Raw genomic sequence first — 12,122 nt, forward strand, 5'->3', positions numbered from 1 at the left:
GGATATGCTAGAGATACTTTGAATTCATCAAGTCCAAAAAATAGGTGCTTCACCCAACCCTCCTTTCTTCTGAATTTCCCTAATTTGGTTGAGGGTACCAATATCTTCTCAGTCACCAGGGCTTGCAACTTCAGTATCGACCTGAATTCTTCATTCACATTCATACCACACATGCAATATGTTCCCAAGTCTTGTCATTTCTACCTGTACAACATTTCTCATGTAGTTTCCCTCAAATGGCCATTACCACCTTGGTACAGGTCCTCATTAGTTCATACCTTTACTTTGCAATAATTTGTTGATAGGTTTCTTTAACTCAGTTCTCTTCCACTCAGCTTCCAAATAAAATTTCCATAAGGGTAGGCCTGACTCAGTCACCCCCTTACTCAATAAATTCCAGTGACTTCCTATTACTTCCAGGTTCAAATCTGAAATACTTTAGCTTTTAAAGCCTTTTACAATCTGGGCCCTTCCTATACACTTTACATTCTAATACAAAGACCCTGGTCTTCTTGCTATTCCTTGAACATGATAAGCCTATCCAGTTTCCAACTCAGTGCTTTTTCATTGGCTCTCCCTCATACCTGGAATGGTTTCCCTGCTCATTTTAGTCTCCTACTTTTGTAGTTGATGGTAAGACCAAGGGTATGGCTTTATCTTTGTATGTGGCTGAGGGGAGGTGGAGAGAGAATTAGGTCATAGGAAGTGAGATGATTGAAGAATTGAGTGGTTAGTGTGAGGGAGTTAATCTGCATGTTAAAATCCCTTATAAGTATGAAGGCAGGAGTTGGGTAAGAAAAAAATTATGAGCCAGGTATTGAACTCATTGAGGAATGAAGGGGAGAATGACCTGGAGGGCTATAGACAACAGCTACTAGGATTTTAATTGGGTGGTAGATATGGATTGCATGAACTTCAAGGTAGGAGAGTTTACTGGGTGAAGGAAATAGGAAGAACTGGAAGTGGAAATTGGCATGAGGGGAATGAGTGAAAATTAAGCAAGTACTGGAAAGGGTGACCAGGAAGGCCATGTCATTAGTGGGGAACCAGGTGTTTTTTGGAAGATGGAAGGAGTGGGAGAATTAGGTTGAGAGGATTTTTTTTCCTATGGAGCAGGCATTCCAGAGGGTGGAATAGCACTGGTGGAAGAATGGGTAGCACTGGGTTGAGACTTTGGGGTGGGAGGGTTGAGGGAAATGGGAATAAAGAATCTGGTGGAAGGGTGAGGAATGGGGTTTGGATGATGGCCTACAGGAGTTCAGAATCAGAGACCACAACATTACAAAACTGGGAAGCTGTCATGAAAGCTCAGCTCTAGACAGAAACAAAAAAGCTTGGGAGAGGAGAAGGTTTAGAGGAAATATAATGAGTTCAGTTTTAGACATAATGAGTTTCAGATGTCTCCAGAGCATCCAGTTTGAAATGTCCAATAGGCATTGAGGTAGGACTGAAACTCAGAGGAGATACTGAAACTTAATATAAAGATATGAGTTATATAGATGTCATCTGCATAGAGATGATAATTAAACCATTGAAGGTGATGGGGTTACCAAGAAAGGGAACAGAGAGGGAGAAGAGAATAAGAACTATTGTTTCACAGATAGGATAGTTTTGGAAAGGATAGTAAGAGTACAATAGTTGTAAAATAAAACATGATTACAAACCTATGGTGTGATTTACTAGTCTAAGGCTTTCAGGGTTGGTCTTAAAGCTAGAGACTGTTTCAGTGAAAAATCCTGCCCCCCCCCCACCCCATGTGAACATGTTAGATTCCGAAATTGGGGAGGGGAGTGTATGACTGGGTTCGAGCACCTTAGAATAGAATAGTTGGGATAGACTAACTTAGTGAGAATACTTTATAGCTTAGAAGACCTACTTCATCAGTGAGATATTTCGTAGATTAAAATCCTCTAAGAATGAAGCTTAAATTGAGTGGAACGGAGCGGATCTGTTCTCCGCCATCCAAGGTTCATCTTTTTGCCTGTGGTTGTCTTACAGTCCTAGCCAGAGTTTCATAAATAAAATTACCTTTGTATCCTGATTTAGTAGAGGTTTATACACAAACTAAAACAAGAGATCTGCATCTTTTTAAATTTTGGATTTAAAGAGAACATTTAGAAATCGCCTTCACACTAGCCTGCATTTTGGGAAAACCTGCCTCCACAATTCCTCCACCTTCCTAAAGAAATGTAAAGCCCTGGAGCATGAATGACATTCCTCCAGTTCTCCGCAACGATGTCACTCCTCCCCCATCTCTTCCAGTTTCCCTCTAATTCCTTCGGCCACTCCCTCCTCCCACCAGGTAGCAAGGGCATGGACGGAAAAAAAAGATCCTGCTGCTTGCTCTTTGCGACTGCGCAGCTCGATCCCGGCCAGACTGGTGAGGCTGTTGGTTTCCTACGCTCTCCCTGTCGCATTTCGGTGGGCTGAATGCGCCTGCGCTCTAGGAGGCTGGCGACTGGGGAGGGAGGGGGGAGGGGAGCTGTGTGTGGGAAGTAGAAGGTGGGGGAGGGGAAGGCTGGGTGTCTGGCTTTGGTTTTTGGGAAGGGGAGGAGGGGCCGTGGGTATGGGTGAGCGTGTTTTGAACAGCTCGATGCGGGCGGCTCACTATTTGGCAGGAAGGTGAGGCCTCTATCCTGGCAGGGACGCCAGAGCGAAGAGTAAGACACGGAAGGAGGGGAGGAGGAGGAGGAGGAGGAGGAGGAGGAGGAGGAGGAGGAGGAGGAGGAGGAGGGGGGTGGGTGGGGTGGGGATCCAAATGTGGCAGAGAAGCCGCCGTGGAGACGGAGGCGGAGGGGGGGCGAGAAGCGAGCTGGAGCCGCCGCCACCATCGCCGCCGCCGCGGACAGGCAGCAGCAGCAGCAGCAGCAGCAGGAGCAGCAGCGGCTAAGAGGCCGAGTTGGGAAGTTTGAGCCCCGGGAGCAGGGGTGGGTAAGGGCAGCGGCGGCGGCGTCCGGGGGCGCAAGCGGGAAGCCCCCCCAAACCGCCCCTGGGCAGCCTCGGGGGGGCAGTTTGTAAAGCTGCAGCCGCTCCTAGCCCGGCTCTTCCCGCACCGAGGACGGAGACCCGACTCGGGGGACTCGCTCCTCCAGCCCGCACCGGCCCAGGTAAGAAAGGAGGCGGCCTCGGGGGAGGGCGGGAGCGAGCCGGGGTGGAGACCGCGGCAGCCCAGGGGGCTGCTCCTCGTAGCCTGGGGAACAGTTCCGGAGGGAGCGGCGGCGACGGTGCGTTGTTGTTCCGCCTCCTGCGCCCGGAGGGAGGCGCTGTCCTGCCTCCTTCACCCCCACTCCCGCCCCCCACGCCTCGGGGACCTAGCTGCCCCGCCGCCTCTTCTGTCCTGCACTGTGCTCCAAAGCGCACCCCCACCCCCCCTGCGTCCGGGTCTCTGTTCTTTGTCCCACACACTCCGCCCCAATCCTCCGCTTTCCTCCCCCTTACCTGCATCCCACCAGCTCCCCCTTGTGGTGATGCTCTAGCTCCCCTGGTCACGGGCCCCCATGAGCCCTGCGGGGTATTGGTTCGTGTTGGGGGAGGGGGGCTGGTTTGAAGAATTTGTGTTTGTCATCTTTTCTTTCCCTTGAAAGTCGGGGGGGGCGGTAGGGGAGTGGGATTTTATTTAAGGGGGGCAGGCGGATCTGGCAGAATGGGGCTGCATTGCAGCAGGGGCGGGGTGTTGTGCGTTGTCGGAGCTGTGGCGTCGGTGCTAGTGAGAGGTTGAGACTGGAGAGGGAGCTGGTGTTGACGCTGCTCCCGACTCTGGAGTTCACACACACTGATTGCAGGGCTTGAAGTTGCTGGAGCAAAGGGGGAGGGAGGGAGGGAGAGACACAGAGAGAGCGTGCGCGCGCGCGTGTGTGGTTGTGTGTGCGTGTGTGTGTGTCTGTGTGGAGAGGCAGGCATTGCTGGGTTCCTTTGTCTGCTGCTGCTGCTGCTTCTCCGCTGTCCCCTTCTTTCCTTCTCCCTCTCGTCTGCACCCTCTCCCCCTCCCCTCAGCCCATCTCTTCTCTCCCCGCCCCCCGCCGGCCCCCATCTCCCCCTTTCCTGTACCAAGACTCGAAAGCGCTATTGCAGTCGTGGCTTTGTAAATACCGGACCGACACACAGACACACACAGACACACACAGACACACACACAACATGGCTGACGCGGTTCCCCCGACTCCGCCAGCCTCGACGCCTCCCTCTGTCTCAGCTTCTTAGGCTCCATTCGCTCCTGCTTTTGTTTCCTTTTCCTACTTCCTTTCGTCTAGCATCTCCTCCCCCTCTCCCTCCTCTCCCCTCCTCCCCCCTTTCCAGGAGGAAGGAGATTCGCCCTCTTTATTGCGTGCATGGCGGGATTTCAAGGGTAAGGTCCTTGCTTTGGAGCATTCGCCTTTCGCTTGTTTGCAAACAAAATAAATCAGAAACGAAAGTGGCTGTGTATTATGCGCAAGGCTACGGAAGCAGTTGGGGTATGGGGTTAGCTCTGTGATTGAGGGTAGATTGCTGTCTGCGTATTTTCGGGGTGGGGGGGAGGGAGAAGAGGGTGGAGAATGATGCACCAAAAATTGTTGGCAAAGATAAAATATTCTAGTATTGCAAAATACCATGGGGCCATTTTTCTTTTCAGGATGCGGCTCATTCATTTCAAGGGATCAGTTGCAAAAATATCTCAGTTCCATCATAAGTGTTTGTAGGCTAATATTACGATGACTCTTCCAGTGTACCTGTTTTCAGCCCCCCCCCCCCCAATACTATGTCTTCACTGTTTAAGGGGCTGTCAGTACCATATTATTCAGGGACTGATTTTAAATCTTGCCAAATCTGTTTTGCAGTGTCGGTTTTTTTATGGATGGACCTACTCTTGTGACTATTATTACATCAAATCTGAAATGTATTGTGTTGGTTAATCAGATTTCAAGGCCTCCACCCCAGTGAGATTGTTAAGTGTAACTAGCAAAGGCATGTTTTCTGTTGCTTCCAATAAAATAGACTAGCATGTATCTCTTGCTCTCTGAACGCTGGGCATTCATAGCACCCTCTCCTGGTTTTACTAAGACTTAAGTCCTTTGCTCACTTTGCTACTACATTAATGGTAGTTAAAGTAAATTTCTTTTGTATATACATTTATCTGATTTTAAATGACCTTGAGCATGTTATGCTAAAAATGTGTGTGTTTTAAGAGGGGGGAAGAGGCTGGACCTGTGATTTTATTGACACAAGGGACTCCCCATGATAAGACAGATTGGCACCTGCTCTGCAACTAGGTCTTAGTTCTTAACCTGAGGTCTGTGGACTTAAAATTGAAAAACAAAACAAAACTACGTATTTTTATAATTGGTTCTATTTGTAATCCTATGTATATATTTTTTAATGCATTTAAAACTTGAGGGGAGTAGGTTTGTCCGTGATACACAAAGAAGGTTTAGAACCCCTGTTTTAAAGGAATGGTTGGAATGGCACTGGAAGCTAGACTTGAATCCCAAGTTTTTCTAACTTTGAGACTGGCTCTGTGTTCACTTATGTCTTATCTACTTATATCTATTTTTCTTATTTGTCCATTTAATATTATAAATAATAAAATAACTAAAAGTGAATTGTAAAACTGGCAATAAATGGCATCATGAATGTTTTAAGAGTTTGGGTAATAAGGCTGGAAAATATCATTAGAAGCTGTCACTCCAGAAGATTGCCTGACTTTACAATTTGATATAATTGTAATTTAAAGTTTCATTGTGTTATAGTAATGAGCTATCAAAAAATAAGTGAAATACTATGTAACTTTTTGCATAGTTTCCAAAAGGAACTATGCAGTTAATATAGGGACAGATGGGTGTGCTGTAATTTTTTTTACCAAGCTTTTGTTATTGAGTAAACACTGATCTTGGCTTTGGGGTTAACATTTAGATAGTGTTTATAAGTACCCATTTAAAGGTTGTAGAAGTTTCACAAAGAGGTCATAAAATATTTAGCTTCATGTGGATATTTAGTATTGGACAAAATAGTAATTCATAGTAGAATTTTCATTACCCAATATGATGATCATTTTTTTCTAACTTATTAGTACTTTATTTTCCCCCAATTACACATAAATATAATTTCAGCATTCGTTTTTATAAGATTTTGAGTTACAAATTTTTCTCCTCCCCCCCCTTCCCTCCCACCTCCCCCAAATAGCAAACAATAAATGAGATATAGGTTATACAGTACAATCATGTCAAACATATTTCCATGTTAGGTTGCAAAAGAAAAATCAGAACAAAAGGGAAAAACCATGAGAAAAAAATAACAAAACCCCCAAAATTGAAAATCATATTCCTCCATATGCATCCATAGTTCTTTCTCTGGATGTGGATAGTATTTTCCATCAAAGTCTTTTGGAATTGTATTGGATCACTGTATTGCTGGGAAGAGCTAAGTCTATCAAACTTGATTATCGTACAATGTTGCTGTTACTGTATACAATGTTCTTCTGGTTCTGCTCACTTCACTCAGCATCAGTTCATGTAAATCTTTCCAAGTTTTCTGAAGTCGGCCTGCTCATCGTTTCTTACAGCACAATAGAATTTCTTTATATTCATATACCACAACTTGTTCGGCCATTCTCCATTTCATAGGCATTCTCCTGATTTCCAATTCTTTGCCACCACATAAAGAACAGCTATAAATATTTTTGTACATGTGGGTGTTTTTCCCTTTTTGTGATCTCTTAGGGATAGAGACCTAGTAGTAGTATTGCTGGGTCAAAGGGTATACACAGTTTTATAGCCCTTTGGTCATAGTTCCAAATTGATCTCCAGAATGGTTAGATCAGTCCACAGCTCCACCAACAATGTTTTAGTGTTCCAGTTTTTCCACATCTTCTCCAACATTTATTATTTTCCTTTTTTGTCATATTAGCCAATCTGATAGGAGTGAGGTGGTATCTCAGTTGTTGTAATTTGCATATCTCTAATCAATAGTGATTCAGGACATTATACATATGACTAGATAGCATTATTTTCTTCATCTGAAAACTTTTGACCATTTATCAATTTGGGGAATGACTTGTATCCTTATAAATTTGATTCAGTTCTTTATATATATGAGAAATTAGGCCTTGATCAGAAACACGGACTAAAAATTGTTTCCCAACTTTCTGCTTTCCTTCTAATCTTGGTTGCATTGGTTTTGTTTATGCAAAATCTTTTTAATTTAATGAAATCAGAATGATTAATTTTGCATTTCATAATGTTCTCCATCTCTTATTTGATCATAAATTCTTCTCTCCATAGATCTGAGAGGTTTCCTCTCCTAATTTGCCTATAGTTATGTGAGAAAATGGGTAGTTGTCTCCTCTCAATGGGGATATAACAGTCAATCATACTCCTCCAGACCTGTTTTTAGGACAAAGGTCTCAGATCCCCTCCTCCCCCTCTGGCTAACAAAATCACATGGTTCAAAGAGCCCCGGTCTCAATAAGGTCCACTCTGGAGTTGTGTCCATATAAGGAAGAACTGATTAGGGAGGGGAATACTGTGTTTGGATTAGCTAGTTTTTGCTCATAGATTGTAACCCTTGAGTAATCTGACCAATGCTGAAAAAGGGGAAGGTCCATTCATGTTAGGGACTAGGGTTTAAAACAGGGCCTGTGAGCCCCCTTTCTTTGCACTTACCAGCTGTACCCTAGCGTGCCTCATTCTCAGGAGGAAATAAAAGAGCCTTTGTCACATTGCTGCTGAGTTCCTGAGAATTATTGAGAAGAGGATTGTTTTCCCTCACAAGTTATTACCCTTTATGTCTAAATCATGGATGTATTTTGACCTTATTTTGGTATATCATGTGAGATGTTGGTCTTTGTTTAGTTTCTGCCATATTATTTTTTAGTTTTCCCAGCAGTTTTTGTCAAATAGTGAGTTCTTATCCCAGAAGCTGGAGTGTTTGGTTTTATTAAACCGTGGACTACTGTAGTTATTTACTACTTTGTTTTGTATGCCTAACCTATTCCAGTGTCCATCACTCTATTTCATTTGAAAGGTTGTTGTTGTTATTGTTGTACAAAATGTTTCAGAAACATTTCCTAGTATGATAAAGCTTATGTACAGAAATCTGGTAATTTTTATATAGGTACACAGTTTGGGTCATTAGTCATAGAACTACAACTAGAAAGGAACCTTAAACATCATCTATTTCACCCCACTCCTATTTTGCAGAAGAGGAAAACGAAGCCTAAAGAGATTAAATGAATTGCTTGTGATTGTACAATAAGTAATAAAGTCAGAATTTGAATCCAAGTCCTTCAATTCCCAAACAGGTATTTTTCCTGGTGCACCATACTTTTTTTTTTTAAGTAATAAACTTTTTTTATTTATAGTTTTGGGTTTCAATTTTTATCCCTCTTTCCCTCCCTCCCCCCTCCCCGAGTTGGCAAACATGTATGATTATGTAAAACATTACTGTATTTGTCATTTTGTACAAGAAAACTTGATTAAAAGGAAAAAAAATGAAAGAAAGTGAAGAATAGCATCCTTCAGTCTCTTCCATCAATATCAGTTCCTTCTTTGGAGGTGGATAATATGTTTCCTCAATAGTCCTTTGGGATTATCTTGGACCATTGTATTGTTGAGAATAGTCAAGTTATTCATAGTTCTTCATCACACAATACTGCTATCTCTGTATAAAATGTTCTCTTGGTTCTGCTCACCTCACACACAATACATCATTTCATACATTTCTTTCCAGGACTTTCTGAAGTCATCCTGCTTTATTGTATAAGGGCCACAGGACTTCCTATGATGAATATAATCATAGAATTTCAGACCTAAATGGGACCTAGGAGATGATCAAGCCCAACGCCTCCATTTTGCACAAAAGAAAGTATATCCAGAATAGAAATTAAGGGCTATGTCCAAGATCACATAGCTGTTTTGATGATAGAACTGCTACAAAAATTCTGAGTCAGTGTTCTAGCCCTGTACCTGTAAGGGAAAGATTTTAGGACTTAAATGTTAAGTAGGGAATTACTACTGTTCTTATTCTTTTCCATCCTGGATTTTATCATCATCACTGATACCTAATGTTTAACACTTCATGCATTCCTAAAGACCTCTAATGCTTAATATCTCCGTGACCTTGGTCAAAATACTTAATCTTCCTTGGGCTGAGTTTCCTTATTCAACTAGCATTTTTTGAGTGCCTGCTGTGTGCCAGGCATTGCACTAATTGCTGGAGATACAAAGAAAGGTCAAAACCAAATCAAATGAAACAACCAAATAGACCCTGCCCTCAGGGAGCTAAGGATCAGATTTAGGTCTAAGATTCTATGGTCCTGTGACAGACACTATCCCTGTGAGTTAGGTATTGTCAGTATTTTCATTCTCATTTTGTATACCCATGTGTTTTTTTAAAAATTAATTGCTATTGTATATAAACCAGTTTTGGGTAAGCATATTATTAATTTATCAGTATTATACCAGTAAAGGGTTGACCACGTCTCCCCAATTTTTCATGGTCTCAGGCCATGGACCACTCTTATTTCTTAGCCAGTACCAAATAGTTTTGATGGTTGCTGCATTATAACATAGTTTTAGATCTAGTACAGCTAGACCATACGGTGATCATTTTATTCTAGTAAAAGGATACTCATTACTTAGATCATTACTCATTAATACTTATTTAGGTCTTAAAGTTAAATCTTTGATTCTACCAATTGCCCTTTTGAGCAGATTGATGGCTGAAAGGAAATGTCATGTAAATAAACCTAAAGTGCTTTGAAAAGATAGAAAAAGTATACTAATAGTATTATTATTACTTGTAAAAATTAAATGTCTGGAAGAGAAATCGCTGGACAAAATTAAGGCAGAAGTAGCTAAATTTACCATGTTTAAAGCTATTTCTTTAGATTATATAGTTCTGGAATCTAGTGAATCTGTTTCATATAATGTTTTTAATCCCAATTTATAACAAAATCTTAGTACTTTGTGTCCTTACTTATTAACTAAGTTTTTGGTTGCCCAGGATATCCCTGTACTTTGAAAAATTGAGAGGGGCTTCACTGGTAGTGTGGTTTGGATATTTATGGAGATTACTTACTCAGATTGATCTGATGAGCCCCCCTGAAAGTCTTAAGAAATAATACCATTTATCATTTTTATGTAGGCATTAATAGGTTGTGTTCCACAAGTTCCTTTGTAAGTTGGTTCTAAAAAGGAATGAATTTCTGCTTAGAAAGCATATTATAAATAAAGATTAAGTTCTTTAGGCATCTCATGAAGCTACCTTCATTATGTCTAAAACCTTATAGTCTTTTGTGTCAAACCTGCTCTTCTGCACTTCCCCATTGCTTTCAAGAATATCACCTTTCTTCCACTTACCCAAGTTTGAAGCCTCAGAGATATCTTCTACATATTATACATATCCAATCAATTGCCTAATTTGTTTTCAATTTCCACAGCAGCACCATTTCTGTACTTACATAGCTCCCATAACCTCTTGCTGGCAATATTGGAATAACCTTCTATAAGTCTTCCTAGCTTGTCTCTCTATTCCAGTCTATCCTGTATCTATCTGCCAAAGTGATTTTCTTGAAGTGTAGGTCTGACCGTGTTATCCAACCCCATTCAATAAATAGTAATGTCTCCTGTTTCTTATCTCTAGGATCTACACCTCATTTGTTTGGCCCCTCACAGCCAGGTCCCTTCTTCTTTGTATTCTTCTTGCAAGGATTCTAGACCTAGAGAAATGCAAATCAAAGTAATCTTGAGTGATTCTGTCACATGGTTATATAGATCAGATGCTTTCCTTGTCTAGAGCCTTTTTCATTGCCTGGCTTCCATTTTTTTAAATGCTTCTCCCTTGCTCCTTTTCTTTCTTCCTCCTTGGAATCCATGATTTCCTTCAAAACTAAGTTTCAGTACCATCTTCTACATAAATTCTTTCCTGATCCCCCAGCTAATGGTGTCCTCTTTCCCAGAACTGTCCTGTGTGTACATGTATATTTGCATTTTTTTAACGTGTTATTACCTCCACTGTAATGTAACTCCTTAAAAGCAGAGGCTATTTGTCTTTTGTCTTTGTATCTCTAGTGCTTAAGCCGTAGATAGCACATAATAGGTGTATAATACCTTTTTGTCAGTCGTTTGAATGAAATAACCATTTTTGTGGCCATTTTTCTAAGGGTACCTTTTGGTTTGCCTCTTTAAACTCCTTTCTCAGAAGAAAATATCATATGGAAAGTGTGATAATTAATGAATGAGAGGTAGCATATCCAATGGAAAGAACACTGGACTTAGGGTCAGACCAGTGAGATTCTTAGGCTTAGCCCAGTGCCTGGCACATATAGTAGGTACTTAATGAGTATTTATTTAATTGAATAGCTTCTAATACTGACACTACCACTTTTTAGTTGTATGACCTGGGGCAAGTCACATAACACTGGATAGCTAAGGCTGAGAATAATTAATAGGTTCAAATTAAATAGTATTTAAAAAATTATTTTTGACAATTCATAGTCTTATATAAATGCAAGATCTATTACTTTATTTCTCCTATCCTTGTAGAATATCTCTTCCCCTCATGGTTTCTTTCTGTCTTCCAGTCTGATATCTTTCTTTGTTCTTTTCTTTAACACCCATCACCCTGGGTACAAACTATTTTTCTTTTTGCCTCCATTGAATCCTGATTTGTCCTACCTTACTTTGGCACCCACTTTTCCCTTTCACTGCATTTTTAGTGTGTAGTTTGATTATAAAATTGTGTGGCTTCTTTATGCCTGCCATGAGAAAAGTGCCCACAGTGATCCCTGGGACCACCACCCAGAAGTAGTGAGCAAAACAAGCTTTATTTAGCAGTCTGCAGAGTGGGCACACACCTCAGAGAAGTGCCTCAATGTATGTTGCAGCAGGCTTTTTATCCCCTAATCCCTATTTTCAAGGTCCCTCTCCTCGTTCCTCATTGGTAGAGTACTAGAGAGTCACAATATTTGAGTCCATCCTACTTCATGAATCCACCCTCCACATACAATACTCACACTTCATACATTGCATATATTTAACTTCTCTTTTCATATACTGTAATTTTCCCTTCAAGATTCTCAGTCCCTGGTCTCCCAGAAAATTTATCAGCTCCTGAATTGCCTGATTTACCTTTCCCTTTTTGTCCCAGAC

The 12,122-nt window shown here is 41.7% G+C and overlaps 1 protein-coding gene across 5 annotated transcripts in view; it reads left to right on the plus strand.

The window, feature by feature from the left end:
- Window positions 1-2,495: 2,495 nt before the first annotated feature.
- The window catches only part of SPIN1 (spindlin 1), a 119,334-nt gene continuing 109,707 nt past the window's right edge, over window positions 2,496-12,122 (plus strand). For 2 of the 5 annotated variants that reach the window (XM_044003758.1, XM_044003711.1), the window contains exon 1: window positions 2,767-3,107. The gene's annotated coding sequence lies outside the window, so the exon portion shown is untranslated. Of the gene's footprint in view, window positions 2,661-2,766; window positions 3,108-4,017; window positions 4,346-12,122 lie in introns of those variants that run through there. The other 3 variants (XM_044003720.1, XM_044003730.1, XM_044003740.1) reach the window with 3 other exon arrangements.

This window comes from Dromiciops gliroides, chromosome 1, assembly GCF_019393635.1.
Source record: "Dromiciops gliroides isolate mDroGli1 chromosome 1, mDroGli1.pri, whole genome shotgun sequence".
NCBI classification, from domain to species: Eukaryota; Metazoa; Chordata; class Mammalia; order Microbiotheria; family Microbiotheriidae; genus Dromiciops; species Dromiciops gliroides.